We start from the raw sequence: 26,330 nt of genomic DNA, 5'->3' as shown, positions 1-26,330 counted from the left end.
AGGACATTCAACCCCTTTTTCACCCCTTTTCATCCCTCCTATTGGGATTTTCCAAAAAAAAAAAAGAAAAGTGTTTCCTTATTTTTTAAAGAAGATTCTAAATACCAATTTTTAAATCTGTAAACTTTCAAAGTTTTTAGAGATATAGATACACTCATTTTAAAAATTCAACCCCCCCCTTTTCACCCACCCATTAATTTATTTTCCAAAAACAAAAGAATATGTCTTTCTTTATTTTTAAAGGAGTTGCAAAATACCAATTTTCAGGTCTCTAATATCTTCAGTTTCTGAGATATACTGTAAGTATCCTCATTAAAGGCATTCAACCCATTTTTCACGATTTTTCACCCCTCCTATTGGGATTTTCTGAAAACAAAAAATACATGTTTCCTTATTTTTAAAGAAGATTCTAAACACCAATTTTTAATTCTGTAAACTTTTTAAATTTTTGGCATATAGATACACTCATTTTCAAATTTCACCCCCTCAGCGATGGAATATCCAAAAATCCTCTCTTAGCGAGCACCTACATGTTAATATGAATGTATCCCCAAAATTTCATTTTTTCATGTCCAGTAGTTTTGGCTCGGCGCTGATGAATCAGTCAGTCAGTCAGTCAGTCAGTCAGTCAGTCAGTCAGTCAGGACAAGTTATTTTATATATAGAGATGTTCATTAAAAATCTATAACTGTCCATTATAGATTTTTAATGAACATATTTCAATATGTATCCACAATACTTTTGATTATTATGTCTTTGCTTATATATTTGTGATTCATTTTATGGCTGATGATGACATTATATATGTCGAAACTGGTCCCCAAGTTGAATAAAAGATATTTGTAACATCAACACGTAATTAGTATTGAAAAGGTTGAACCTAATAGATATCTTATCGTTGATTTATGAGGTACTCAAAGAAGTGGATCATATTGCAGGCAAGGAGAAAGAAGATATATGGCCAGAAAGTTCTCGATCCAATTCGGAACCTGAAGTATGAAAAGAAAGTTAAGAGTTAAAATGAGATATTGGAAATAGGGCTAAACACTATACAGCCTCAACAATAAAACAAGATTCCATGCATCCCTATTCCCATAAATGTGCTACTTACAATAGCTTAGTTGATCGCGCGTTCAAACTTCCAATGTCGAAAGCAGATGTAAATGAAGATAGCCAGGTTTAATGGTTATAATAAAAGTTTCATCGTACGTATTATCAACAAATTCAGACATAGCTCTAAATCTAACTTAATAAAAGATAATCCCAGGCTGAAGTTATTCTTAACTTTTACATTCAATCAAAATATCTACAGCATTACCAACCTATTCAAGAAACATAACGTCAAAATTGCTTTCTGCACCAACAACAGAAATATGGATATTCTCCACAATTCCAACCTGGTCAACAAATCTGACCCTTTTACTAAGTCAGGAGTTTACAGGTTTCAGTGCAGCAACCTTTATGCATGTTCATATATAGGACAAACTGGAAGGAGCTTCAAGATTAGATATGCCAAACATCTCAATGCAATTAAATACAATAGGTTTTCTGCAGTTGGTCAGCACGTACAAGATTATAAACACAAATTTAATGGATTAGATCAAGATTTAACAATATTGGACACGTTGAGCAAAGGCCCCCTACTAGATATCACAGAAGCCTGTTACATATATCTAGACCAATACTTCAATCCTAATCTCAACTTGAACGACATTTCCGAAAAGCCTAGAATTTTATTTGATTCTCTTATTTCAGTTCTAACAGTGTTAAGCTCCCTAAAAACAGCTTGTTTTTTCAGATTGTATGTCACATGTTATCACATTATCTTTCCCTACCACGCCCACCTGACTCTGCCCCCACCATCACCCCTCCTCTCCCCCTTCCCGACGCACCCCCTTTCCATCCTTAACGATGTTCTGTGCTTCTAGCAAACTCTAGCACTTGCTCCTTGCCACTCTCCATGCATACATCAGGCCATTTGAGTTGAGTCTCCTACTTAACTTTATGGTGTTTTGCCCTATTTCCAATATCTCATTTTAACTCTTAACTTTCTTTTCATACTTCAGGTTCCGAATTGGATTGAGAATTTTCTGGCCATATATCTACTTTCTCTTTGCCCGCAATATGATCCACTTCTTTGAGTACCTCATAAATGACGTCTTCTTTTTATACGTTGACATTACAAGCCACCATCAAACTTACTTATGTTACTTTATTATCAATACTCTGTGGAAAGACTGCATCCTACATCAGTTTTTGGATGTCCATGTTTTATTTTCACCTAGTGTTTAGCAGTGCTACACTTGAGACGTTTCAACCATTCCAAAGCGATCAAGTCTTTAAACATTTGTTAATATCTTCACTTTCATTTTATACTTTGACAACAAACACATAACTTGTTTATATTCTTTGTAGCATTGTATTTTTACTTCACCCTATTAACCCATTAGTGTAAAGCGTCCGAAAAATTGGACGTCTTAAAAATAATAAAAAGTACGACCTTTATGCATGATTTTAAGCCCACAATACTTTCTTTCACTTCAGAAGGGTTGTAGCTAACAGGAAATAAGAATAAATTATTCTCAATTCTTAGCGTTCATTGTTGAATCACATTTGTAGCCAGGATGGCGGCAAGACAGTACAGAGTTCTGAGCAACAGATGAGATTCTTATTTATTAATTGGCAACTATTTCCAATAATTGTACTCATTGGGACAGATCATGTTCTTAACACTTTTATGAATCTATCAACACATAAATATGTCAGTTAGGTCTTACTATTTAGGTGATATAGGATCGTAAATATAGCTGTCCTGAAAATCGGATGCTATGCACAGGGTTCACTGTTGTCTCAGACATTTGTATTCCCTTTCTAGTTTGACGGTGAGCAAAATATTGGAAGTTTTGGAGGAAGAACCAACATGCGGAGAGGAGCAGCTGAGCAGCTGATCCACGTCGAACCTCCTGACGACAGATGTGAAACGGATGCTGATGGTGACAGATCGGATGATGAGCATGAGGGAAATCTAAATCACCTTGGCAGAAACCTACTCCTAAGTAAATGTGAGGTGCAGATTGCTTCAACGGAAGATGAGAAAGAGAGGGTTAGGTCCAGTGGAATTCAAGAATTATCTGAAATTATTTTGGAGAAAACTGAAAAACCAGAAGAAAGATGCAAAAGGGAGTTGTCATATGAAAATGAAAGTTGTTATATGTTAGATTTGGCCAGTACGTCTGTTTCTGATACCCCCATTAGGAAATCCAAAATCATCAGTAAGTCTAATAACAACCCACAAGAAGCAACCCTGAAGTGGACAAGATCACAATCTGTATCTCATTTGATGACTGACTGTGTTCCCATTCCCTCATTAGACGAAGCAAAAAATTGTGAAACTCCACTAGACTTCTTTTCATTATTTTTTACTGACAATTTACTGCGTTTCATTGTGAACAGACTAATTTATATGCGTCACAAAAGAACTGTAACCTTGATGTGACAAAAAGGGAAATTCTTGTTGTTATCGGAGGACTTTTATTATCCGGTTATGCCAAGTATCCCAATAAGAGAATGTACTGGTCCAAGGAGAATGACGTGCCAACTATTTTATCAGAGAGTATAAGATGCAATTGCTTCGAGCAAATGTTGAGGCATTTTCATCTAAATAACAACAATCTTCACGATGGAAGTGATCGTCTGTTCAAGCTCAGGCCTTTATTGACCTCACTGGAAGCTGCCTTTAGGAAACATGGGGGAACTGATGAACATCTCTCCATTGATGAAAGTATGATTCCATATTATGGAAAGCATTATGCCAAACAGTTCATCAGGGGAAAGCCGATACGTTTCGGTTTCAAAAACTGGGCCCTGTGCTCTGCCAGTGGCTATATGATTTCTTTCCAAGTGTACACAGGAAAAGAAAATGAAAGGCCAAAAGAATATGGTCTTGGTGGAGGTGTAGTTTTGTCACTCATTGATGCAGCTGGAATAGAATCCAACAGGGGGCATAAAATTTACTTCGACAACTACTTTACGTCTGTGAATTTGCTAAGACATCTGGCTTCAAAGGGGATATGTGCAACAGGGACATTACAAGAAAACCGGACGGAGAAGTGTCCTCTTCGGAGTAAGCCCGACATGAAAGAAGAAGAACGAGGTTAATATGACTACAGAAGTTGTGGTGATGTGTTGCTGGTGTGCTGGAATGACAACGACGTAGTCACTGCTGGTATGAACTATGAACAAATGGAAATAGGCATTGCATCAAGGTGGTCCAGTGTAAAAAGAATGCAAAGTGGCAGTACCACAACCAAAGTTGTTCAAGTCCTACAATAAAGGCATGGGAGGAGTGGATCAGCTTGACCAGTTTCTGTCAACATACAGGTCACACATGAGGCAGAAGAAATGGTGGTGGCCGATATTCTCATATTTTCTGAATGTATGTGTAGTGAATGCTTGGCTGCTGCATCACAAAATACAACCAAACCGTTCTGAGGGCCTCCTGAAGTTTTGTTGTTACATTACAGTAACCCTACTAAAAGTTAATGGAGAACACTCTTACCAGGGAAAGGTGGACCCTACACCAATGAAAGAAGTACACTACGATGGATTGAATCACTGGCCTCTTTCAAATGATACAGAAAGAAGATGTGCCATATGCAAAGGAAAATCTAAGTTCACGTGCAGTAAATGTGTGGTTGGACTTCACCCGAAATATCTCCAGGGATATCATAATCAGTAAATGAATAGGCCTAAACATAAAAGGACACATATACAGTATTGTGATAAGTGTGCAGTGCAAATTGTAAGTTCATACTACAGTGTAAATTCGGTAAAGTAATACAGCTTTTTAACAATGCCTAGCTTGCAACATTATTGTACAATCTAATGCTGAGTAACTAGTGTTGTACTACTGACCCAGGTACATAGCGTCCGATGTATCGGACAGCCTGTGTACAAAAAACTATGACTTATATGAATATTCTGATTGTTGGAATATGTTTCTGTAATTGTTAGGAGTGCATATGTACAGATAAATCGAAATAAAACACAAAAAATAACTTTATGCACTAATGGGTTAATGTCACTTATTACTTAGGGTCTATTATATGTACTACATACTTGTATATCTTTCTTCATACAACCTGTTTCAGCTGATGATGGTGTCCATAGACACCGAAACCGGTACTGAATAAAAAATGTTGTGATCATATTAACAACATATTATGTATTGAAAAAAGGTGGATCAATCACATTTCCCTCTATTGTATGTTATCTCCTTTCAATCCGGACCAGATATGAAGTGTTTAATGTTGAATATAAGTATCCTCAAAAAGGTATTCAATCCCTTTTCCTTATTTCCTTATTTTTAAAGGTGATTTCAAATACCAATTTTCACGTCTGTAACATTTTCAGTATTTGCTGTATAAGTATACCCATAAAAAGAATTCAACTAAGTTCACTTCTCTTCACCCACCCCACCCCCTTAAGTGGATGTTCCAAAAAAAAAAAAGTGTTTATTATTAAAGGAGATTCAAAATAGGTACCAATTTTCATGTCTGTAATATCTTCAGTTTTTGAGATATAAGTATCCACATAAATCAAATCCAACCCCTTCTCCAGTCCTTTTCACCCCCCCCCCCCCCACCCAAATTGAAGTGTTTTATTCCACAAAGAAATAGGTTTTACTTTAATTTTTAAAAGAGATTAAAAATACCAATATTCACGTTTGTAACATGTTAATTTTTTATATATACTGTATGTATGCTCATTTCAAAAAGTTACCCCCTTTAACACTTCCCCTTAAGTGGATTCTCAGAAAACAAATTATGCATGTTCCTTTACTTTTACAGGAGATTCCAAATACCAATTTTCACATCTGTAACATGTTACGTTTTTGAGATATAATCGTATTAAAAATTCGCCCCCTTTGTCACTCCTGTTCACCACTCCTTAAGTAGCTTTTCCAAAAATACAAAAAATACATGTATCTTTATTTTTAAAGGAGATTCCAAATACCAATGTTTATGTCTGTAAGATCTTCAGTTTTTGAGATATATATATCCATGTAAAAAGAATTCAACCCCTTTTTCAGTCCCCCCACCACTGATTATTTTCCGAAAACAAACAAATACGTGATAGTTTTAATTTAAAAAAAATTAAAAATACAAATTTTCACGTCTGTAACGTGTTAAGTTTTTTATATATACTGTATATATGTTCATTTTAAAAATTAACTCCCTTTAACACTTCCCCTTAAGTGGATTTTCAGAAAAAAATATGCATGTTCCTTTACTTTTATAGGAGATTCCAAATACCAGTTTCCACTTCTGTAACATTTTACTTTTTTGAGATATACTCATTTTAAAAATTCATCCCCCTTTGTCACTCCTGTTCACCACCCCTTAAGTAGATTTTCTAAAACAAAACAAAACAAAGTTTCTTTATTTTTAAAGGAGATTCCAAATACCAATTTTCATGTCTTTAAACTGTTTGGACCGGGCGAGTTGGCCGTGCGCGTAGAGGCGTGTGGCTGTGAGCTTGCATCCGGGAGATAGTAGGTTCGAATCCCACTATCGGCAGCCCTGAAGATGGTTTTCCGTGGTTTCCCATTTTCACACCAGGCAAATGCTGGGGCTGTACCTTAATTAAGGCCACGGTCGCTTCCTTCCAACTCCTAGGCCTTTCCGATCCCATCGTCGCCATAAGACCTATCTGTGTCGGTGCGACGTAAAGCCCCTAGCAAAAAAAAAAAAAATAAACTGTTTAGTTTTCGAGATATAGATACTAAAAATTCATCCCCCTTTTCACCCCCTTAGCGATGGAATATCCAAAAATCTTCCCTTAGTGAGTACCTACATTGTAATATGAATGTATCCCCAAAATTTAATTTCTTTATGACCAGTAGTTTTGGCTCAGTGAGGATGAATCAGTCAGTCAGTCAGGACAAGTTATTTTATATAGATATATATATTAGGAATTAGGCATGTTGTTACGATAAATCCAGAGATATGAAAGTGCCAGTATATTTAAATGTGTGGTTTATGTATGGACAGTTGGATCAAAATAATAATAATACTGTAATACCACGATTTTGCCGGTAGTTATAAAGGGATAAAATTAGCAGGATTAAAAATACAATATTAAAATGTAAACAGTGATAAATTTTGAATGTTAAATGTATAAAATACTAAAATGACTAGGAATTACTAATGACATATTAAAATTTCTGATTGGGTTCCTAATGATGTGTTAATAAAATTGGTGGTAATTAATGAGTCAGAATGAAGCTGCCAGTTATAATGAATGCTAAATGATGGTCTAAACCTATTGTTTAAATTGCAGTTCTAATGAATTATAAATAACGGACAAAATTATATTGTGCTAATAATGATTTGGGACCACGGAATAACTACGTATTCATGATTGTTACAATTTATGGGAATATAACGTTACACCCCAACGATCATTCGTGGAGACTAACCTCAGACAACAAGTCAAGTGTAAAGGGGAAATTATGAATAACCTGCAGTTAATGAATAAACTGATCGTACTACATCGTCGATAATCTCTCGTGAACCCTGTGAATGATAATTGAGTAATATTGCTCTGATGTATGAGGATGGAGAGATGTCCGCATCAGGGATCTTAAAGAGGAAACTACGATGAAATACAACCTGTGTCTGAAAAGTTAGGTGAATGGTCTCATGAAATAAAGACAACGTAAGTTACACACAAAACTCTTTTACTGGCCTTCAAAGTAATCTCCGTTAGCTACTATACACTTGTGACATCGGCTGTAAAGTTGCTAGAAGCTGGCAACAAACGTTTCTTTTGGAATCTCCCCGAGAACCCTTGTCATGTGTTGTTGGATACCTGCTACACTGTTGAACCGGTGGCCTTTCAGGGCTAATTTAAGATGGGGGAACAAAAAAAGTCTGCCAGTGCCAAATCCGGAGAATACGGAGGGTGTGGAAGAACAGTCCCTTGGTGTTCAGCAAGAAACTGGGTCACACAGATCGCGGTATGCGGACGGGCATTGTCGTGGAGGAGCTTCCACTGTCCACTCCGATACAGTTCAGGCCGAACCCGTCTGATGTGTTGCAGTAGCCACTTCAAAACTCTCTTGTAGAATTCCACGTTGACAGGTGTACCCTGGGGTACAAATGCATGATGAATGACACCATTGCTGTCGAAAAAGGCGATCAGCATTGTTATAATCTTGGACTTTGTGTGCCGACTTTTCTTGGGAGGTGGAGAAAACACTGAACACTACACCATTGACTGTCTCTTGGTTTCTGGATCATACTTGTAGCACCACAACTCGTCTCCTGTAATGATGGTTTTTAACACCTCCGGATTTTGGTCACAAACGTCAAGGAAATCTCCCGACGTTTCCATCCGAGTTTGCTTCTGCTCATCTGTTAGGTTGTGCGGTACAAACCGGGTACAAATCTTCCGCTTTTTCAAATGTTCATGAACAATGGTCCTTACACTGTCCTTGCCTACACCCACTTCATCTGCTATCATTCGTAAGGACAGTCACCAATCATTCGCAAGCATCTGTCGCACTCGTTCGATGTTATCTGGTGATGTGCGTGTGGTTGATCGACCCGAACGCGCCTCATCCTCAACACCTTCCTTTCCATCTTGAAAGCGTTTAAACCAGTCAAAAATGCACTTTTTACTCACTGCTTGAGCGTGGTAAACTTGCACTAACATTGCGTGTGTTTCCGTTTCTGTTGCCGTTTTGCTAGGTGGAAGCAAAGCTTCATGTTAACTTTTCAGACACAGGTTGTATACTGTATAGTGAGGCTACAATGAGATATACCGTAGAATGAATGTATGAGGAACACAGAGATTGTTAGTGACTGGGTACTGGAAAATGGAATTATCAGCCCGTGGGACATAGGCAGATTAGGACTGAGGTACGGAGAGTGCAGTGATTGTACCCGTTATAGTTCATATGAGAAGGATAGGATGCATGTTAGTTATGTGAAGTATTACGACCCCAGAGATCAGAGAGTTTGATAGTCCGCATGAGTGACCATAGGGTGGAATGATGAATCATGACAGATTAAACTAATTTAGAAGGGACCCATAATAATAATAATAATAATAATAATAATAATAATAAATATTGTATACCAGTAATAATGACCATAATACTTAAGTTCAATGATTGTAAACATGTTAATGTTAAACATAATAATAATAATATTATTTGACACCGCTATTAGAAATCATAATAATGTTGTTTTGTCGATTGTAATAATAATAATAATAATATAATGATGTAATCACTATGAGTCGGGTTGGTTGTGACCAACCAGTCAGGCTACTCTTGGATGCCTAGATTTATAACTTTGTGAATGAGACTTCGAATGGTAAATATTAAGTTGAGCTTTAATATGACGAGCTATCACTGGCATGCTCGTGACTCTGGATATTTAGGCTAGGGTCCTTCCGTCTAGTTTTCCCTTTTTATTACGATAACATTTCTAGGATAGGATTCCTGACTATCTTATATGTAAATAACCTGAGGTAACTCATCTAATGGAACATGGAGGTGACCTCAAGGCAGGTTGTGCTCATGCCCGCGTTTCCTCAAATCGTTTCATGTTTACGTGTCTAATCGCAGTGGTCATTGGTTCGATCCATACGGATCAGGTGTTCGGCCAATTCAATTCTACCTGTACAAGCATATGGGTCGCTGTTAGACTTCATATATAATTTTATTCCCACCATCAATGTGGTAAGTTGGTGAAAACACAAATTGTATTTTTTTCAGGTTTGTTAGGTGTAATATTTGAAAGTTTGTCATTACCTAATTTTGCCAAATTACTTGAATAAATTGCTCCTTGTTGCAGTTTCAAAAGGAAACAGTTACATTATCTTTTTATTGTAGATAGTTAGTCATGCCCATGCTAATCAGTTCCGTCATTTCCTAGTCCTATTGTGGAGTTTTTCAGTTGAGTGTCTACGGATGAGCCCTTCCCCCTCTCACTAAAATTTGCATGCCCTGTTCATCCCTGTGTTTACTTGAGCACCTTATTTGAATACAGATGTTTGTTGGACATTTACTAAAGATCCAATCACCCCTGAGATAAATGCTAGTCTGGGACTCAGAGGTTGAGCGGGTGCAATACATATATTGAAAATTGACGATAGTTTGGTGTCATTTAATATTTTCATGTGGTTAGTCTTCGACTTTGACACAAGTAAACAAACATGGCAGCTCGTCAGTGGCTGAATGAAAAAGAAATCTAATCTTTGTTTGAAAGTGATGATAATTATAATTCTTTCGATGAAAGTAACAGTGAAGTGAGTAGTATCAGTTCTAGTTCTGATGATGATGAATTGAGGAGGAGGAGGAGCAGAGAGAAGATAAATGTGACGTACATGTGCCAATGGACTGGATATGGATGCAGGACGATAAAAAAATAAAACATAATCCATGTTCTGCAGTTCGTGGAGTAAATACTAGTGCGTTAAACGGAGGCTAGTAAATAATCCTACTATTATTGATATTGTATCAGAATATCTAGGTGATGAGTTTTTTTTTTACATGATCACCATAGAAACCAATCAGAATGCAAAGCATTTATTGGGTGATCATAACAGAAGTAGACTGAAATCAGACACATTATGATAAAATGCAGAACATTGCATGTTAAAACATATTTTCCAGTCTCTTTAGCAGTTCATATTCAGCCCTAACAAAAATCTGGATAACAGAAAAGTTCCCTGAACATTGGACCACAGCCATAATCCACCCACTCCACAAAAAAGGAGATAAAAGCAATCCAGATAATTACAGAGGTATCTCTCTCTTAGACTGCACATACAAGATTTTCTCCAGAATCCTATACAGGAGGATCAGAGAGCAACTAGAGGAAGAATTAGGTGAATACCAGGGAGGCTTCAGACCTTGGAGAAGCTGTGCAGAACAAATCATCACTTTAAAATTAGCCATAGCATATTACAAGAAGCAAAACAAACCTCATGCAATAACCTTCGTGGACTTCAAAAAAGCTTACGACTGTATCCATAGACCTTCAATGTTGAAAATTTTAAGAAATTTTGGGCTCCATCCAAAATTAATCAAATTGATTGAACTAAACTTAACCAACACTAAATCAAAAGTCAAGTTCAGAGGGGAATTCTATGAGCCATTCATCATAAAGCAGGCTTAAGACAAGGAGATTGCTTGTCACCACTGCTGTTCAACTGTGCCTTGGAATATATAATGAGGGAATGGTACAAGAGTAACCCACAGAACATCTGAATTGGAAGACCCAAAGTCAACATAAGTTTAAATTGCCTAGATTTTGCCAATGACCTTGCTCTCTTGTCCAACAATATTCAGGAAACCAGACAGCAAGTTATATCACTACAGGAAAGAGCACAGAAAATTTGTCTTGGAATATCTTTTGAAAAGACAGTAATCATGTTTACTGATAAACAAAATTGCCATAGGAAACCAAGAAATCAAAATTGTAGATACATTTAAATATCTGGGAGAAATCATAACATATAACCTCAATGAAAAGTCAGCATGGCATAACAGAATAAATAAACTGACCAGAGCACAATATGTCACCAAGAATACCTACAACAAAAAGGGCCTGTCAATAGCAACAAAATTAAAACATTACAAAACAGTCACTCAACCAGTAATAACATACGCAAGCAAAACCATCTTCAAAACAACTAACACTGCACAAATAGACAAAATACTCAAGATAGAGAGAAGAATCATTAGAACATGCATCAACAAATCATACCAAAAGGATGGACACTGGAGAGTAGCTTCTAATGAAACAGCCTACAAGGAAATAGAACCAGTAATGAGCACAATCAGGAAGAAACGCATTTCATTTTTTGGACATCTAATCAGGACACCAGAGATCAGGATCATCAGGAGAATAATAGAAAAATTATGGAATAGTAAGTGCAACATTAAGTGGATTACAGAAATCAAGGAAGATATGGATGAACTACAAATTACAGTGGAAGACCTAAGAAACAAAACTGACAAAATCAAGAAACTCACAGACAAACAAACCAGACTGCAAATCAGAATCAACAAACAGACAATAGGAAGGGTGATTTCCAATGAAGAAAGAAGGATAAGATCAGAGAGAATGAAGAAGTACTGGGCTGACAGGAAACTGGAAAATTCTTTGTATAAAGTTGGCTAGAGTGGTCCAATGAAGGCCATAGAGAGAAGGCCATAAAATGTAAATAATAAATAAAGTTCATATTCAATTTCCTTTTATGTTTTGAAAATTTAAAAATTCCCTAATTATAACTTTTTTTTTACAGTAAGTTGTAGACAGAAATTTCCTTTAATATAATTCCTGCTCCAGGGCATATTCATTGTGCTGATAATGTCTTCCTCAATGGGTTAATTCTGTGACGAGATGCAATAACAGTACAAGTCAAAAGAAGAGTATATGAGAACAAGTCAACTTGTACTGTTCTGATCATTAGTCATTTGAAAGTTTCATTTTGTCCTGCTATGTGCACTATGGAATGCAGCGTGTTACGGCAGGCTTTGACTTGTACCCATCTGCCCACTCATAGATATTGAGCTGAAGATGTCAAATATGTACTTATCCTGATTTTGCCAAAAACTGACTTGTACTGTTATTACTGCCCATCAGAGAATTATGGTAGGGAAATGTCATCCCAGAAGACTGGAAGAAAGGAATAATCTTGCCTCTTTTCAAGAAAGACAGCCGAAGGAAGTGCACCAACTACTGTGGCATCACGCTTCTCTCTCATGGCCTAAAATGCCTGGAAAAAATCATAGAGAGTAGATTAAGAGCCACTATTTAACCAGTATTGAAAGAGGAACAATGTGGTTTTAGGCTATGGAGAACAACAACAGACCTTAGCTTTGCTGGACATCAAAAATGTCTGCAACAGCATAGCAAGGGAATGTATGTGGAAGTGCTTGAAGGAGCTGAAGTTTTGTGACGGATTAATTGCAAAAATGAAGTTGCTGTATGAAAAGAACAGATGTTGTGTGTAAGTGGACTCTGGGCTCTCTGAATGGTTTGAAACAAAGAGAGGATTACAGCAAGGTAGCACGTTGTCACCAGTCTTATATATCATCATGATGTATGCTGTAACAAAGGCACTAAACTGGATTTTCAAGCTTTCGTCTTTGCAGACAGTATGGTCATTCGGGGTGGATCCAAAAAGGATGTGGAAGAGGGGCTGCAGAGATGGAGTCAAGAATTTGAAAGACATAGTGTAAATATTCGCAAGGTTAAGATGAAGGTACAGATGGAGATAATAAACCAAAACTAAATAATAAACCAATGCTAAATGACACAAAGCAGGACAGTGTTCCAGAATTAAAGTACTTCGGTAGTACGTAGCTATATCTACCCTTTACTAGTGATGGGCAGTGCTCTTGCTCAGGACTCTCGAGACTGTCATCATAGATCTTGAGACTCTGGTGAGAATCTCGAGACCGATTTTCTGTGCTGCGCACTGTGCGATGTTCCAGTAACTATGAGTGTAAGCTTGATGGTGTATCATCAGCATTTATTGTGTGAAGTAATGAAATCATATGGAAATGTGTGTGCCCACAAAATTTCTCAAAATCGTGGAAAAGTACTGCATGTTCACCTAAGAGCCCCTTAATACCATTAACGAAAGTGAAAACAGAATGACAGGATCTTAAACAGTTCGTGAGGTTTTTGAGTGGACATCTTAGCTGAATAACCCTGTATAATTTGTTAATAACTGTAGATAGGATGTACACATAACTGGATACATTGCATTTGTTGTCAACAGGGTAGCTTCTTGTGATGCAGACTGGGCTGGAGGTGTTCTCTGTGATGATTCCCCTTCAGTGATATTATGTGTTTTTAAGTGCTGGATCATCCCAGAAGTATTTCTGCTGATGTATTTTACATCTTTTGAACAAAAAACACAGTGGGCTGTACTGTGTGGCATCTCTTCAAAATAATCCCACGTCCATGACTTAAGTTGCGTTTCAGAAATCATCTTAATGTTGTTGTGTACAATTGTAAAAAAAATACACATTGCACTGTTGTATACCGTAGTACCTAATTATGATGTGAATACTCTATAACATTGTAAGGAATTATTTCCTTCATTGCCATAATGACAGTGAACACAAGCACTGGTCAAGTGGATATTGAATGTGAGGTCTGATAAATTATGGGTGATAACGATGTACACCTACAGTAGCTGTCATTTTCTGTACTTAGCCTACTCATTAGTGAACTTACCGCTGCATACAATGCCAGAGTGTGTATCCTTAATAATTATGTAATACTGCATTATTATTATTATGTTTAACATTAACATGTTTACAATCATCGAACTTCAGTATTATGGTCATTATTACTGGTATACAATATTTATTATTATTATTATTATTATTATTATTATTATTATTATTATTATTATTATTATTATTATGGGTCCCTTCTAAATTCGTTTAATCTGTCATGATCTACCTACAGGCCTATAACATGCTTCTTGACGCAGAATGCGGGAACAATGCTCTTGAGATCTCTCAAAATTTCTCGCCAGAAACAGTGCTTGTGCTAGTATCGAGAAATCTCAAGACCCCGTCTCACACTTCCCATCACTACCCTCTACTTGCGTTTCCTGATTAGGGGCTGGGGATGAGGTGAGATGAAATTATATGGCAAGATTTTATGGCTGGGTGCCCTTCCTGACATTAAACTCAGTTGAGGAGCTAATGAAGATGCAATGAATAACTGTGAATGAAATTGGGTAAGGAGGTGGAATGAATCAGCTTTGGCCTATGAATAGGAACCGTCCTGGTATTTGCCTGGAAGTGAAAATGGGAAACCATAGAAAACCATTCTGAGGACAGCTGACGGAAGAGTTTGAACCCACTCGTCTCTCGAATGCTCCATAGCGGTCCGTAGTGGTTTAACACGCATGGCCACTCTGCTCGGTTACGTGGGTAGTATAGAGTCAAAAAATAAGTTAGCCGAATATGAAATGAGAAACCAAATCACAGAGGCAATACAATTTTACCACCAAGGACGGAAGACTGCTGGTATAGGCCTGTACATTGTTGATGATACTATTCTCTTACAACATTTTTACTGTTCACTCTCAGTTGACATTTTTTTTTACCACCTTTCCTATTGTATCTTATTCTCTTTTTTTCTTCTTTATCTATATTGACTTCCTCTTAAATGTCTACTGATTAATATCTTCTTGATATACTTGCTAATATAACATGCAACTATCCAACTAATTTTAAAAATAGTAACCATAAATGTACAGTCACTAGTTGATACGTCTCATGACTGGGCAAGTTGGCCGTGCAGTTAGGGGTGCACAGCTGCGAGCTTACATCCAGGAGATAGTGGGTTTGAACCCCACTCTCAGCAGTCCTGAAGATGATTTTTCGTGGTTTCCCATTTTTACACCAGGCAAATGCTGGGGCTGTACCTTAATTAAGGCCATGGCCACTTCCTTCTTTCACATAGTTTATTCTTTTCAGGGAGTTTTTCTCACTGAAAGTCGTTTTGCAGTTCCTCCTATTCATGTTTATTGGACAATTGAAATGCTATGGTATTTCTGCCTCAGTAATCAGCAAATGAATGTCTCTTCCTTGTCAAGTTTAACTGAACTAGCTGACCTTGACCTTAGATATCTAATGCTTAGATTACTTAAATAACAACTTTCTACATGTAATGCCTGAATTCATTTTACAGTAAGGATAAGTTTGTTGGAAATTAAGTAATATTGGCTTCCCAATGAGTGACTGTACAAGAATAAAGAACAAAAGAATAAAGAATAAAAATAGAATCTTCAAGTACCTTTGTGAAAAGAAATCAACTACCACCTGGATTCAAGAAGTCAAGAAAGACCTGGAAAGGAACTACATACAAGAAGGAGAATTATTGGAAAGAAAGATTTTTAGGAAGAAAGTCTTACAAATGGAAGGATTCCAAGGAAGGAAGGAAAAGAAAACAGGCACAAAGTGGACTGAAGACAGGAAAAAGAAGCACAGTGAAACAATGAAAGAATACTGGAAGAAAAGGAAAGAACAACCAAGGAGGAAGGAAGAATTGAAATTGTAACGTGGTCCTTAGGAGGCCGAAATGCAAGAAGAAGAAGAAGAAGAAGAAGAAGAAGAAGAAGAAGAAATAATAAAATAATAAAAGTTCTGCTTTTCGGAATTTGTGGTGTCCCATTAAACGAGGCTTATTTAACACAGGTCTTATGTAAAATAAAATTAGTTCCATGGAAAAATGTTTGTATAGAGAGGTGTCCGCTGATAACAGGTGTGCGGTAGAACAGCTTATACATTATTATTATTATTATTATTATTATTATTATTATTATTATTATTATTATTATTATTATTATTATTATTATTATTATTATTATACTACTGTATCATTCACATGCAGTAGAAAATCTGGGTGCCAAAAATGAACATTCATCTTCTTTAATACTATTATGTGTTGTATTGTTATGATTTGATCACAAGTCCTTAACCAAGGGAATTTTAGGGAACTTCTTAAATGAGAAATAAAATTAATATGGTAAACTTCTACTTCACAGCTCAGTTAGACAATTTTCTAAGGAAGAAGTGGTTTCATGGTTTTACAAATTAAAAGATGAAATACTTTTGTTTTTAAAGCTTGAAGATAGTATGCCCGTGGAGTATGGATAATTAAAAATCAAGAGTTAATTTATTTGAATTTAACACTTTTAGTGAACATTACAGATCATTTGAATATTAATGTATTATGATGAAGGCTATTCCACTTGTTTAATGCCAAATAAATGATTGAATGATTAAAAGAATTTTGACAGAAAATTGCAAAGGTAAATATTCTTAATTTTCATTCATGCTCACTGAAGCCAGCACTTTTATATTAAAGTTGAAATTGTTTTATAATAATTTATAGCTAGGCAAATTTCATTATATCCCCGTCATTCATAACTTGATTTTCAGCTTTTGGATATCAAAGGAGTAACAAAGACTTATTCATGAATCCATTTTAGTGCAGTAACTGGCTATGCAGTTTGAACCATGTAACTGTTAACTTGCATTAAGGAGATAGTGGGTTCGAGCCCCACTGTTGGCAGGCCTGAAGATGATTTTCTGTGGTTTCTGATTTTCACACCAGGCTGTAACTTAACTGAGGCCATGGTCGCTTCCTTCCCAGTCTTAGCCATTTCCTATCCCATAATCACCATAAGACATCTCTGAGTCAGTGTGATGTAAAAGAAATAGAAACATCCGTTTTATATTTCAGAATCCAATGTAGGCCTATAGTCACTCACAAATTTCCAAAATGTTCCTCACATTTAATTTTTATCAGACTTAGTTTTAATTATTATCAAAATATAATTCACATTCCACATAGGTACAAACCCTATGGATATCTTTAATAAATATTATACCTGCAGGTTCAATTGTTTCTGAGAAAAGTGTACCTGCCAGGAACTTCACAATACCATGCACTCATTCTGTACTTTGAGTGACTACAAAAATATTCCCCATCAGTGAACATCAAAATAATAGAAACTATTTAAGACACTCAAGACTTTGTGTTAACTTTAAAGAATAAATCATCTTTCTAAAGAACAGTTTTCTGAGATTCATGATCTAGCTCTAATGTTCATTTGCCAATTTGGATTCTCATGTGGGCAAGCAAGCCGAGTGTCATAGTTGCTGGCTTCCCATCATCAAGCTGGCTATGGTTTGAATCCCAACCAATGCATATAGGATTTTTGAAATAAAAAAGCCATGTTCCTGTGGTTCAGCCATGTAAAACTTGAGAAATTATGGCTATGATCATAATTTCAGCAGGAACATAAAGCTACAACTTTGCTCAATTTTGGATTCACATACATTTCTGAACAAATGTTTTATTCTATGAATGTTATAAAAACTAAATTTCATTCAACTATCACAGATGCACACTTTGCTGATACCTTCTTTCCAGTGTATCAAGAATTACAACTGATATTGTCAAATTGTTGCATGGAAAGTAGGTTAAAATATCACATCAGTGTTGCAGATCTGTAAAGTACATACCAATTCATTGTTTATTTTCTAGTAAAGAAGGATTACTACAATTCAGTACATTTATTTTAATAATAATAATAATAATAATAATAATAATAATAATAATAATAATAATAATAATAATAATAATAATAATAATAATAATAATACACTGACTGACAGAGCAAATGCAACACCAAGAAGGAGTGGTCAGAACTTTATGCCAATTACAGGGTAGACTGACGTCACTGAGGTATGCTCATGATGTGAAATGCGCCGCTGTGCTGCGCACGTAGCGAACGATAAATGGGACACGGCGTTGGCGAATGGCCCAATTCGTACCGTGATTTCTCAGCCGACAGTCATTGTAGAACGTGTTGTCGTGTGCCACAGGACACGTGTATAGCTAAGAATGCCAGGCCGCCGTCAACGGAGGCATTTCCAGCAGACAGACGACTTTATGAGGGGTATGGTGATCGGGCTGAGAAGGGCAGGTTGGTCACTTCGTCAAATCGCAGCCGATACCCATAGGGATGTGTCCACGGTGCAACGCCTGTGGCGAAGATGGTTGGCGCAGGGACATGTGGCACGTGCGAGGGGTCCAGGCGCAGCCCGAGTGACGTCAGCACGCGAGGATCGGCGCATCCGCCGCCAAGCGGTGGCAGCCCCGCACACCACGTCAACCGCCATTCTTCAGCATGTGCAAGACACCCTGGCTGTTCCAATATCGACCAGAACAATTTCCCGTCGATTGGTTGAAGGAGGGCTGCACTCCCGGCGTCCGCTCAGAAGACTACCATTGACTCCACAGCATAGACGTGCACGCCTGGCATGGTGCCAGGCTAGAGCGACTTGGATGAGGGAATGGTGGAACGTCGTATTCTCCGATGAGTCACGCTGTAATAATAATAATAATAATAATAATAATAATAATAATAATTTCAACAGGAACATAAAACTACAACTTTGCTCAATTTTGGATTCACATACATTTCTGAATAATAATAATAATAATAATAATAATAATAATAATAATAATAATAATAATAATAATAATAATAATAAGTAAATGATTTTATGAAATGTCTGTTTAAAATGTGTGTAGATTTCAATACTTAACAAACACCTATAAAATAACCCCATTTTTTACCTAACAATAGTTAATAAGTTTTTTGGCTATCACCTTTAAAATAATTCCTAAATAATTCAAGTTCAGAAAAAGGTTGGTCACCCCTGCCTTACAATGTCTAAAATTAGGAGAATAAATGTTGTTTTCTCCTGAACTTTGTATGTCATTCAGTATTATAACAATGTCTGACATTTTGTAAACATTACTTGTTAGTGTAAATGTTTATAACTATAGCTTATGTTGGATTTATTTTTCAGTTTAGGTGGCGAACTCGGACATCTCCTAGACGAAGCAAAGGAATCCACAACAAGAATAGCAACAAAAGATGATTTAGTTGACATCATAAACATTTGCATTACTAATATTGTGTTTATTTTTGTCAGACATATTTCTATAGACATATCCATAAAGTATATTTTGGTTAGCTAATCTTTAAATTAAAATGTATATTATGTATCTAAAAACAATTTTCTGCAGATGATTGTACATTCCACATCCTTCTCATCATTAGCTGCTTAAGCTCTATTCTGCATAATGTGCAGGTAAGCAGTGTCTTTGCACTAATTGCAAATGATAATTTTTTTAAAAATAAGTGTGGAAATGGAACACAAATGGTAGTAAAAAAAATGATTTAGTAGAAACTTAATTATTTTTACAATCTTTCTTTGTTTCTTTCAGTTTGTGTGACTATTTAATTCCTCAATTAATGAGTAAAACAGAAAAATATTTTTAGAAATGAAGATCATAGATATCTAATGCTTAGATTATGTGAATAACAACTTTCTACATGTAATGCCTGAATTCATTTTACAGTAAGGATAAGTTTGTTGGAAATTAAGTAATAGTTCATTTAAGTTGCTGTAAATATTAGCCATGTCATTTTTCTGATATGAAGTTTGTGGAATGGCAACAATGTTTGTAGGGAGATATTTCTGCTTTATTATACAGCACATGGAAGATAAGTATTGATCGGAAGTAACAAAGGACATGTTGAGCCTCTTCCAGAGAAGACACATGGAAGTTAAATGATTCAGAATATTTCAGAAACTTCTCATTGGTGGTGTAAATAAACAAATTAGTACCATTATGCTAAGAACATTTACCTTCTAAATTGTGTCTCCTTTTTACCTGTATAGATCCGAGTTGGATAGTTAATATCTGGGTGAAGTAATACTTCCATTCTGTATTTTACTTCCTAATGGACATCTGCTGAGCGTTTAAATCATTATAATTATTTTGATAACTGTACATATTTTCCATGATTTCTAATTCATCAGAGAATGCATAAGGAATAATTAAGTGATATTTTGTAATAATATAACTTTATAAGTAGTTTCCTTATTTAATTTTGAAGAGGAACTATTTGAGTGGAAACGCTGTGCAGTTTGTTAGATGGAAATGCTATTTTAAGAAGCCTCAGCAAACGAACCATTTTGCCGTAGCAATAATATAAGATGTGTACCAATTGATTACTTTCCACACGTGATAAATAGATGCAGAGATTATGTTTTTGTTACAAAATATTATATAGAAAGTTGTGTCATCATTGTGACTGTTACATATGCATAGATTATTTAAACAGATTGTACAGATATTATACTCTTGTAGTTATGTGTATAGTATTCAAATATATTTCACACACTTTTTTGGGGAGAAAAATGTGTTGTTAAAAATTTTCTTGGCTTCTCTCTCGGTGTGTATACAATGTGTTCTTGTTCTGCCACTTGGGCAGAATCTAAGTCATATTAATCTGTAAGAAATCAGAACTTATAAATTAACCTACTTCATAATCTTAAGCTCATTGATTGGTATAATTGGATGGCAAATTCAGAAATAAGTAAAAGGGATGCAATGTAAAGAAATAAATGAACACAAGTATCTGTATACAAAAAACTTCCTTTCAAATTTCAAGTAAGTTTTGTAATTAAGAAATTGGTAAATTATGTTTAAATTGGGACACCAAAACTTGAGTTCTTAAAAATGTATTTTCACAAAGAAAACACCTAGAATAGACAAGAGAAGAGAAAACAAGTTAAAAAAAATTAGGAATTGAAGTTTTTGTATTTGTATATTACCCTAGTGTCAAGAGTTGAAAAGATGCACAATCAACTGCCCGTTGAAAGGATCTTTGGCCTAATATTTACAAACTACTTGAAATTTTCCAACGATTTGTTTATGAGCCTATGACAACTGTTTAAACTTTAATGATGTGCTAGTGTCATTTTCCTCCTTTGTAAATGTAAATCATTTTATTAATTGACAAGTTCCCTTTTATCTAAGTTTTAGTTCAGTGACAAATGAAAGTGTGTGCCCTTGTATGAGCCAGTGATATGGACTAAGTGTCAGTTTTTGTTTTATTCTATCTCTTACTCCTTCAGGTTCATAACGAGCAACCTGCCATGCATTCTCTACTTCATAGATTTATACAATTCTTTCTATCAATTTTCCAATTTTAAGGTGTGTTACTTTCACACAAATGTTTAAGGCATGCACTGTATTACAGTCAAATGCTTCTTCCTCTCCTGTCAGCCTATGGATCTAGATATTTTGGCTTGATAACTTGAAAATTTCAAATCCTTTGTGTCTTTATTGCTATATAATTGCTGTGCTACCAGTTTGAGTATTACCATAATCCTGGCTCATCTCCAAGTTTATATTTTCTGTTTGATAATTATCTAGATTCCATTATAAAATTTTGGGGCACAGAACATTAGTCTCTTAATTTTTGGGTTTAATCATATGAATCATACTTTTTAGTCAGTATTTATTAGCCTGTGTGTATTTGGAATGCATGTTTGTGTCTTTGTGTCCATCACTGATTTTGTGCTGTGGTTGAAATGTATCTTGTATGAATGCTTAGTTCATGTTATCTAATCAATAATGTGTGTATGTTTTATTTGTCTGTTTCCATGTATCCTGGGATGATTTAATGAATTATCCACTTGTGTGCCTACTATAGCTGTAACAATATATGCCAGGCAATAATGTAGGTGTTAACCAAGTCTCTTGCTATTTTATATCAGCTGGGTAGGCCTCATGGGAAGATGCAGTATTTAGAAGAAAGAGAACATTATGAGGTACTAATAATACTGTAGCTACAGTTTCAGGATGGTGATGGTTATTTAAATTTCAGTTCATTCACCACTTGCAGTATAACCCTTATTGAACTTCCGGAGGAACTGAGGAATATCATGTCAATTACAGAAAATGTTGTTATACTCTGTAGGGAATGATTCAAACATGCAGGGAATTAATTGGACAAGCTACTTACTGTAGTATTATAGAAACCACTGTCTCAGTAAACTCCAAAGGATGTATCTTGTCATGGAAACAGATAACAAATCCTATACTCTAGAAATACTGCCCTTTTCCAGTGAATGCTTGTTCTACACTGACTTTTTGACATAGAGCATAATAGTGATTTCAAGAAAATGTATTCAATGTATCTAATAAAGAATGAAGTTTGTTGGACTGTAAGTAGAAACATATGGTTATACCTCAGGCTCCTACTGGTTTTATACATCAGAAGTCATCACATGGTAGTACTGATCACCTGAATTCTCTACAACCTATATAAGAAGCATTCAGGTTTATTAATGTCACACTGTGATCGCATTTTAGATCTCTCAGTAATTTTGCTGCAGAACAGAGAATAAAGTAGGGTAAAGAATGGATGTAAATGTTTGAAAAGGCATAATGGGCACCCAAAGAAATATTTTCTTTTTCGTTAAAATAAAATATATATGTTTTTGTCTAAAATATCTTAAACACCACTTTTGATCCTAGCAATGTTTCTGTAAATATTTTGAATTCTGTGGTCTGAAATTTAGCATGCATATTGAAATAAGAAGAGAAGAACAAATAATTCAAGGGAACTGAAGGACTGGAGAGAGAACCAAACTATGAATGGTGGGTATGGAAATTATGGAACCATCACAGCTGACCACTAATGTATTTTGCACAACCTCCAGAAAAGTGGTGCTGTTCTAGAAATAAATTAGAGTGAGCCTACTTAAAATATCTTTCATTTATTCCTTATAGATGTTTTGTTTTAATATTTATAAGTACATTCTTCCGACTAAATTACTTAGAAGTCTAAGTTATTTTATATAACTCTTATTCATTTATTAATATCTTGTATTTATGCACGTTAACTACACATGTATGAACCTGTTCGATCACAGTGAATCAGTATAGAATTTTAGTTCACATCCTTGGCATTTAGGCTCTAATGTATTATGTATTCACTGTTTCTTGTACTTGATGAAGGAAACAATTTCCTAATCAAAATGCCACATGGTACATAAATATCACTGAATAGTAGTATATGGCTAGCAGTATTCAGCAAATTTTTTGTACATAAAATCACTGACTTGTTTCCAATATAATTTTAATATTTATTTATTCTTGATTCACTTTGTCCTATGTTCTATTTCAGTTTTAACTATGATAATACCGGTACTCATATTCAAGTTCTAGTTTTTCATTATCAGTAATGAGTAACTTTTATGTGAGGTTTTCTATGTACATAGACACAGATTTAAGTGGTCATTGGAATATTTTCCTCTTCCGTTTTTGTAATTAAATCAGATTGGAGCATCAAACTTTAAAGCCAGCATATAATTACCTGGATATTAATTTTGGCTAGACTACTACTAATCCTAGAAATAAAGGTTTACTTCTGATTTCATATTCTTATTGTCTGAGTTATGTTCTCTGAGTGAGTTGATACACTGTGCTCTCAGTCTACTAGAGTATCCATCCATTTAAAAATGTGTGACTCAATATTTAGGCATATATTTCCTTTTCAAATAGCCAGTTCATGGCATAGAAAATAATGTATAATTTAACCTTTAGAGAACTATAACAAGTTTTACCAATATCCTTCTTTATGTCATATAACTTCTAATGTTCTGTCATATAATGTGAATCAGTAGACATACTATTAGTTCTATTATTTTCTTAAATGGGAATGCCATTTCTGTTTCTGAAAATGCTTTGTTTTTTAACTTTCATAATATTCAAGAGGAAAAGAATTATTTGTCCTGGTTCAGGTTTTTGGCAGAAACGGATAGGTATTCTGTCAGTGAAGAAATGTAACAACCTAGTTATTTCTGGCCAACCTGACACCTGTTTGATCATCTATTGATGTGGTATTTACTCTCATAATTCCAAGTTAATGTGTAAATGGATGCATTAAAATACTCATACATACTGACTACAAAACCATTCTTCTTGAATGATAAATCCCAAAGTGATTTTTCCTTTACATAATTGGAGGAGTTTCCATTCCTTGTTGCTGATAATTTAGAAGATTAATTAATGAATTATATAAGAGACTGATGGGCCTTTCAATAATCAGCACACACAGAGGAATTTAAATCTAAAACTAGATTTCTTAAGCCAAGTTTAGACACATTTTAGCTCCATAGACACCGTCTTGCTCATTTTTAGTAGTGAGCAAAGCACATACTTCTCAATTTATTGAGTGTGCAAAACTGCTAGGCCATAGTGGATCAAGTTCCCTCTGACTAGAGGAAGGGATCCGATCTTGAATCCCAGTCAAAGCCACTGGTGACTCAGGATTATTTACTTCAACACAATAATCTCAATAATATCAATTTTGTGACGATTAGTCCTTCTTAACTTCAGGCATATTTTGAGGTCATACTTGCATAAAGTCTTTAGGTACCTTTGTCACTCCTTGTTCTATAAATATACATAATGGCATGCACCTCAATAGATGATGTGTTATTTAATTTTTATGATATTCAGGACATATTTTAATTTATCCAAAGTCTTTGTAAGACATAATCAATAATTTGCAGACTATAATTAAAATGTATAACTAAGAAATTACCTGACTACTTCACTAGGTTAGAGCAATATGCTTCTGATCAGCAGACAGCACTTTCAAATCAAAGTTCTGCCAAGAATTTAAAAGTCTGCTGTGGTCTTTTATTGGGTTGACGTGATGAGACTGATGCTGTAGCCAAGGGAGGAGTAGCTACAAGTTAACTCCAGCTCAAAATGCCTATCAGTAATCCCTTGGCTGAAGCTAAGACACTAATCAGGTTCCCAGCATCCAGGAAATATATATACAGTAGTAGAAAGAAATATCTGAATAACAATGAAATTTAATAAAAGCATAAAATAAATACCGCACCAATATATGCACAGTGTTCTCCAAATTATTCTTCTGTTGAGGCATAGCTATCCGTTTATTGGTGAAAATTATTACAATATTTTGGCCAATAGAAAGAATCACTGTAAACACTGAAAGAGTTAACCTTTATTTCAGCTCATCTCCTTTATACATTGACCAGTTGAATCTGAGCTCAGTTAAGTGCATTTAGGTTTTTTCACAGAGTAGAGTAGGCTTTGGCTTAACAGTGGCTAGTTTTGGCTAGTCTTGCAGCTCTACATTTGGGAGGTGGAGGGCTGGTCCCCACTGTTGGCTATCCTGAGAATGGTTTTTCTTGGTTTTCATTCTCCTGCACTAAGGTGTATGCCGGGACAGTACATATTTTAGGCCAAGGCTGCACCCACCTTCCCTTCTCCATAAATCACATCATCCATCAAATCTCTGTGACCTGGGAGAAAGCAGACAATGTTACCATCTAGGAGGTCTGCCATACCCTGCCCGGGTGCGGAATGAAATCTTTTACCCTCCACCATTCAATTTAGATTTTCCTCTGAACAGTAGTAAAATGTTTAACCAAATTAAGCCTAAATATTCCTACTTTCTTTAAGAATAGTTACGGGTTAGTAAGCTGCTTCAGTCAAATATAAACACATTTTCTTTGTGCAGGGTATGAAAGTCCTTAAAGGGTGGAGAGTGAAAGTGAAGGCTTTCACACCCAAAACTCCGGTATGGTATGGTAGAGTTACTAGTTCTATGTCTGACTGCCTTTGTCCCAGAATTTTATATTCATTTCTGGTATAGTCTGAGCCATGTATATTGTCGGAAGAAGTAGTTTCTTTTTTAAATTTCTCGGTTTCCTAACAGGAAAATGAACCTACATCCTTTCCCTTATTACAGGATATTTTTGATTAGGTACCAATGATGAAATTCATAAATTTGAGATAATGGGGAGATTATAGTAATATTTTTTCTACATAATTTCAAGATGTAGGCTACCAGTA

At 35.5% G+C, this 26,330-nt stretch overlaps 1 protein-coding gene across 1 annotated transcript in view; it reads left to right on the top strand.

The window, feature by feature from the left end:
• Syx1A (Syntaxin 1A) overlaps positions 1-19,520 on the top strand; it is a 612,912-nt gene extending 593,392 nt beyond the window's left edge. The window contains exon 10 of the mRNA XM_067139643.2: positions 19,442-19,520. The gene's annotated coding sequence lies outside the window, so the exon portion shown is untranslated. The remainder of the gene's footprint in view (positions 1-19,441) is intronic.
• Positions 19,521-26,330: the final 6,810 nt, after the last annotated feature.

This window comes from Anabrus simplex, chromosome 2 (assembly GCF_040414725.1).
Source record: "Anabrus simplex isolate iqAnaSimp1 chromosome 2, ASM4041472v1, whole genome shotgun sequence".
NCBI classification, from domain to species: domain Eukaryota; kingdom Metazoa; phylum Arthropoda; class Insecta; order Orthoptera; family Tettigoniidae; genus Anabrus; species Anabrus simplex.
The sequence above is the reverse complement of the archived record's forward strand: the minus strand, read 5'-3'. Positions and strand labels throughout refer to the sequence as shown.